Below are 6000 nucleotides of genomic sequence, written 5' to 3' on the forward strand. Positions count from 1 at the left end.
ATTGATGTTAATGACTGCTACAGTACATGGTAAGACCATGGCAAGAACTAACTCATTGAACAACGGGAGTCTTTGTTTGGGCAGAACAATAGACTTGTTTTGCATTGCCCCATCCATGTAGGAGTCCAACCACAATGACACAAAGAGTAGTGTTACACTCCAGCCTCTCATTCTGAAAGGAAGACTCACAAAACGGAGATGAAAAATATCTGTTAAGCACTTAAAATGTGTTATGCTCTTCCAAATTAGAAAGTTTATGTTCAGTTGATCAAAGGGTTATTCTTCTAGCTACCTCTACCAATGAACCACTGAGCCACCGGATGGTTTGGCAAGTGGTTATTGGTATTTCCCCCGAGCCACGAGAGAGTGAGATGCCCTTTTTACTCTCACCAGTAGGAGCTTAGATCCACTGTTTAGTCACTCCAGGCATTGTGAGTGACAGTCTCTGCAGAGGCTCAGTCTGAAACCTCACTTCTCCTAACACCTGCAGCCCAATGCTACATAGTCTTTTCACCTTGCGGAAATATTTCTTAAGTGTGAAAGGCCAAAGAGTCTGAATAACATAAAACCTAATATCTTACAGGTTTTTGTAATTAAAATGGTCAAAAACAAACAAAAATGTATTCTTAGTAAAGAGCAATTACTCAAGCAAGAATTTTGCTATGACTGTCAGGGAGTAGTCTGAGTAGCCTCTGCCGAGTCCAACAACCAGATTTTCATGGGAAATGGAAAGAGAGCCTGCGACGTGACTTCCGCTTTTGAACGTTAACAAGGTGACACTCCATCTTAACTCCTCCTCCACATTTACTGGATTGGTTGAACAGTGCAGAAGAGAACTTCCCCCTACAGTTTTTTTTTCTTCTCGTCAAGTTCAGGATGTAGGGGATCTCAGGCTTTTCTTTTACGCCTGCTACGTTAGGTTAGAGCTGAGTGGGGAGGGGAACACTAAAAATGAGCTGTTATCGGCAGAGAGGTTTGACATTCTTTATTTTGGTCTATTAACTAATTAACCGCATGGTGATGTCACCATGGAAGGCCCAAAATCCATCCCACCAAATCAGGCTGACATTTCAGGTGGTGTTTTCAAACAGTCCTTCTAATAACTGCCATTTTTCATGTTACATACATTATCCCTCCCATTAGGCTTGTCCAATAAGGCCCCCCTCGCAGACCACTTCGACAGTCCTAGCAAAATTCTCACTTGAGAAATTACTTTTTGCTGAGAAACTATTTTTGTTAGTAAAAAAACACAAAAACAGTAAGGTGCTTAATTGTTATCCAGAAATGATTTTATGTTAAGATAAAAACATCTGCATTTGACCTTTAATCCGTTAAGAAAATCCTGCTTCTGTATTAGAATGTGCAACACTTTAGACTTTACTTGCCCAGTATGATATTTCATTTTGAGATTCATTCTTTCACTATTCTTATCTTGCCAATTATTACATTTCTCAAACATTTTTCGGAAAGCTTTGTTTTGTGAATCTTGTTGAAAAGTCAAGGCTCTGTGAAACCTCCTGTATTTGGCAAAATTAGAGATAATTGCAACTCAAGGTGTACAGGCCCAAGTATAAGCTGTACAACCACAAATGTATGTTCCAAGTTTGAAAGGGACCCTTTAGTTGAACTATTCTTCGCCTGACTAACAAAGTGAGTTCCTGCGGTGCACTTCTCATATCCCACCTGCCACAACAACTTGTTATTCACAGCTAGTATGCAGGATGCTCAATTCTGCTCTGTAGCTGGAGTGTTTGAGGAGCAAGGTCGCCTTCTCTGGCTTACTCCCGTTTTTAAAAATGTATTTTCATCTTGTCTTCCACCTATGCTTTACACAATTGTTTTCAAGAAATGCGTGAGGGTTGAGCTGGATTTCTACAAAGCTGTACATAAAACAAACTTGTAAAAGTGGTGCACCTGACTTGTAAGATTTACATTTCTTCAAAGAAAGCCGTCATAGGCATGTTTTTTCCCCAACATGTCTATTGCTATAGATTGTGTGCTTTTGTATAGGATTTAGATGTTATGCAATTACATTTGTTGAAGTGAAATGATCCTAAATCTGGAAATTATACTAAATCAAAATATATGTCAAATGCATTGGAAAAAGTATTTAATGCCTTTCAAATTCATTCTGAAATACATTAACGAATGTATTTTAGAATATATTTTCACATGTTTTTCTCGAAATATGGTAAATATATTATAACATTTATTTGGAAATGTGTTGTATAACGTATTCCAACATGCATTTAACTGTACGTCTTTGTAAGATATATTTTTTTAATTGAAATGTATGTAACAAAAAGCAAAATAATATTGCAACGAAATGGTGACTGTCTTAATGACCATTTAGTAGATTCTTTGGTATCACATGCACGAATGTCAGTCTCATTAAGACTGAAGAACTGTAAGTGTACAAGCTTAACATTTAATGACAGAACATAACACAGTAACTGGCATGACAATCTGTCACACCCCTAACCAGCCATGCCTCCAAGTCTTCTAATAGTCTGACGCCAATACAATATAATATACCCGTCAAAAGTTTTAGAACACCTATTCATTCAAGGGTTTCTTTATTTTTACTATTTTCTACATTGTAGAATGATAGTGAAGACATCAAAACTATGAAATTACACATGGAATCATGTAGTAACCAAAAAACTATTAAACAAATCAAAATATATTTAATATTTGAGATTCTTCAAATAGCCCTTTACCTTGATGACTGCTAGGCACGCTCTTGGCATTCTCTCAACCAGCTTCACATGGAATCCTTTTCCAACAGTCTTGAATGAGTTCCCACGTATGCTGAGCACTTGTTGGCTGCTTTTCCTTCACTCTGCGGCCCGACTCATCCCAAACCATCTCAATTTGGTTGAGGTTGGTGGATTGTGGAGGCCAGGTCATTTGACGCAGTACTCCACTCTTCTTCATGGTAAAATAGCCCTTATACAACCTGGAGGTGTGTTGGGTCATTGTCCTGTTGAAAAACAAATGATAGTCCCACTAAGCTCAAACAGATGGGTTTGCGCTTTCTCCAGTTAGGACTCCAGACCAAACAACAAACGTCCACCAGTCTAATGTCCATTGCTCGTGTTTCTTGGCCCAGGCAAGTCTCTTCTTCTCATTAGTGTCCTTTAGTAGTGTTTTTTTTGCACAACTCGACTATGAAGGCCTGATTCATACAGTCTCCTGTGAACAGTCGATTTTGAGATAGGTCTGTTACTCCAACTCGGAAGCATTTACAGTGCCTTGCGAAAGTATTCGGCCCCCTTGAACTTTGCGACCTTTTGACACATTTCAGGCTTCAAACATAAAGATATAAAACTGTATTTTTTTTGTAAAGAATCAACAACAAGTGGGACACAATCATGAAGTGGAACGACATTTATTGGATATTAACTTTTTTTAACAAATCAAAAACTGAAAAATTGGGCGTGCAAAATATACAGTTTTATATCTTTATGTTTGAAGCCTGAAATGTGGCAAAAGGTCGCAAAGTTCAAGGGGGCCGAATACTTTCGCAAGGCACTGTATTTGGGCTGCAATTTCTGAGTCTGGTAACTCTAATAAACTTACCCTCTGCAGCAGAGGTAACTCTGGGTCTTCCTTTCCTGTGGTGGTCCTCATGAGAGGCAGTTTCATCATAGCGCTTGATGACCATCCCATCTGGTTTGCGCTTAGTCCCACTATCATTTGTTTTTTAACAGGACAATGACCCAACACTCCTCCAGGCTGTGTTAGGGCTATTTGACCAATAAGCAGAGTGATGGAGTGCTGCATCAGATGAGCTGGCCTCAACAAATCACCAGATCTCAACCAAATTCGAGATAGTTTGGGTTGGAATGCAGAGTGAAGGAAAAGCAGCCAAAAAGTGATCAGCATAATGTGGGAACTCCTTCAAGACTATTGGAAAAGCATTACAGATGAAACTGGTTGAGAGAATGCCAAGAGTGTACAAAGCTAACATCAAGGCAAAGGGTGGCTACATTGAAGAATCTAAAAGATAAAATATATTTTGACGTGTTAAACTTTTTTGGTTACAACATGATCTGTTATTTCATAGTTTTATTACTTCACTATTATTCTACAATTAAGAAAAACCCTTGAATGAGTAGATGTGTCCAAACGTTTGACTGGTACTGTAAGTTCAGACTCTTTGCTATGTTTCCTGTTTCCATTGATCATCCTTGAGATCTTTCTACAACTTGGAGTCCACCTGTGGTAAATTCAATTGATTCGACATGATTTGAAAAAGGCACACAGCTGTCTATATAAAGTCCTACAGTTGACTGTTGAAGGAATTGTCCATAGAGCTCCAAGACAGGATTGTGTCAGGTGACCAAAAACCTGATGGTCACTCTGACAGAGCTCGAGTTTCTCTGTGGAGATGGGAGAACCTTCCAGAAGGACAACCATCTCTGTAGCACTCCACCAATCAGGTCTTTATGGTAGAGTGAACAGACAGAAGCCGCTCCTCAGTAAAAGGCACATGACAGCTTGCTTGAGGTTTACCTCAAGGGACCAACACACTGTCAGACCATGAGAAACACGATTCTGATGAAACAAGATTAAACTCTTTGGCCTGAATGCCAAGCATCACGCCTAGAGGAAACCTGGCACCATCCCTACGGTGAAGCATTGTTGTGGCAGCATCGTGCTGTGGGGATGTTTTTCAGGGGCAGGGTGTCATGTCTTGTTATGTCTGTTCCAGCTTTTTAGGTTATCAGCTGTTCTACATCTGCCCTAACTAGCTCATTCTCTCTTTCCCCACCTGTTCTCTCTTCCCCCTCTGATTAGGTCTCTATTTCTTTCTCTGTTCCTGCTACTTTCAGTGTCTGATTCTTGTTTGTGTTTTTTGATGGGCATGATGCAACCTGCATTATACTACGTTCTTTGGTTTTTGCCATTCCTGTTTTTTATTAAAGAACTCTGTTTTCTGTTAAAACCGCGTTTGGGCAAGTTCCTAACAGAAGGGCCTCCGGTCGAGATCCAGGGAGATTGTCTGCTGCTATTTGAGACCCTGGCCGTCCAAGTCTCCGATTGCCCACTTCCAGGGTTTCCGAGTCTCCGGAGCCCAAACTCTGGGGAGCCCACTGAGTGCCGCTCATCAGTGTGAAGCCCAACACTTACTCCAGGAGAGCAAATTAACCAGTATCAGGACTTTAAGGAGGAGATGATACGGGTTTTTGAGAGATCCAGGGCCCTGTCTTTGATGAAAACCTGCTCCAGTGCACTCAGGACCTCAGAATGGGCTCCCCTCTCCACATCACTGCCACCTGCCGCATCACTGCCACCCTCCCCGCCGGCGGAAAGGTTAACAATCGTCGCCTCTGTCTAAAAGGCCAGAGCTAATGTTCCTTGAGTGAGGCTCAGCTGGACAATGACCCTAAGCTACACAGGCCTCTCCTTCTGGATCACGCACTACCTTTCCGGTCCATCTCCGCTGGCCCGGTTCATCTGCTTCCTGCAGTGCCTTGATAGACTCTGGGGCGGAGGGCTGTTTTATGGACAGACCTGGGCTCGGGAACATGACATTCCTCTCAGACAGTTAGGGGAGCCCAGGGCCTTGTTCGCTTTAGATGGTAGTTCTCTCCCCAAGATTCAGCGTGAGACGCTGCCTTTAACCCTCACTGTCTCTGGTAATCATAGCGAAACCATTTCTTTTTTAATTTTTCGTTCACCTTTTACACCTGTTGTTTTGGGTCTAGTGCGAACCCTTCTATTAATTGGTCTAGTAATACTATCCTATCCTGGAATGTTTCTTGTCATGTAACCTGTTTAATGTCTGCTATCCCTCCTGTTTCCTCTGTCTCTTCTTCACAGGAGGAGCCTGGCGATTTGACAGGGGTGCCGGAGGAACCACTTCTCTCCCTCCACACTTCGTATGAACCGGGGTAGATTATATCGTAAGGCTCTCTCTGTACCATAGAGGCGCGGGGTTCTTTTTGTTCAGAAGAAGGACGGGTCCCTATGCTGTGATTATCAGCTGAATGA

The sequence above is a fragment of the Oncorhynchus masou genome, chromosome 31 (assembly GCF_036934945.1).
Source record: "Oncorhynchus masou masou isolate Uvic2021 chromosome 31, UVic_Omas_1.1, whole genome shotgun sequence".
Classification (NCBI taxonomy): domain Eukaryota; kingdom Metazoa; phylum Chordata; class Actinopteri; order Salmoniformes; family Salmonidae; genus Oncorhynchus; species Oncorhynchus masou.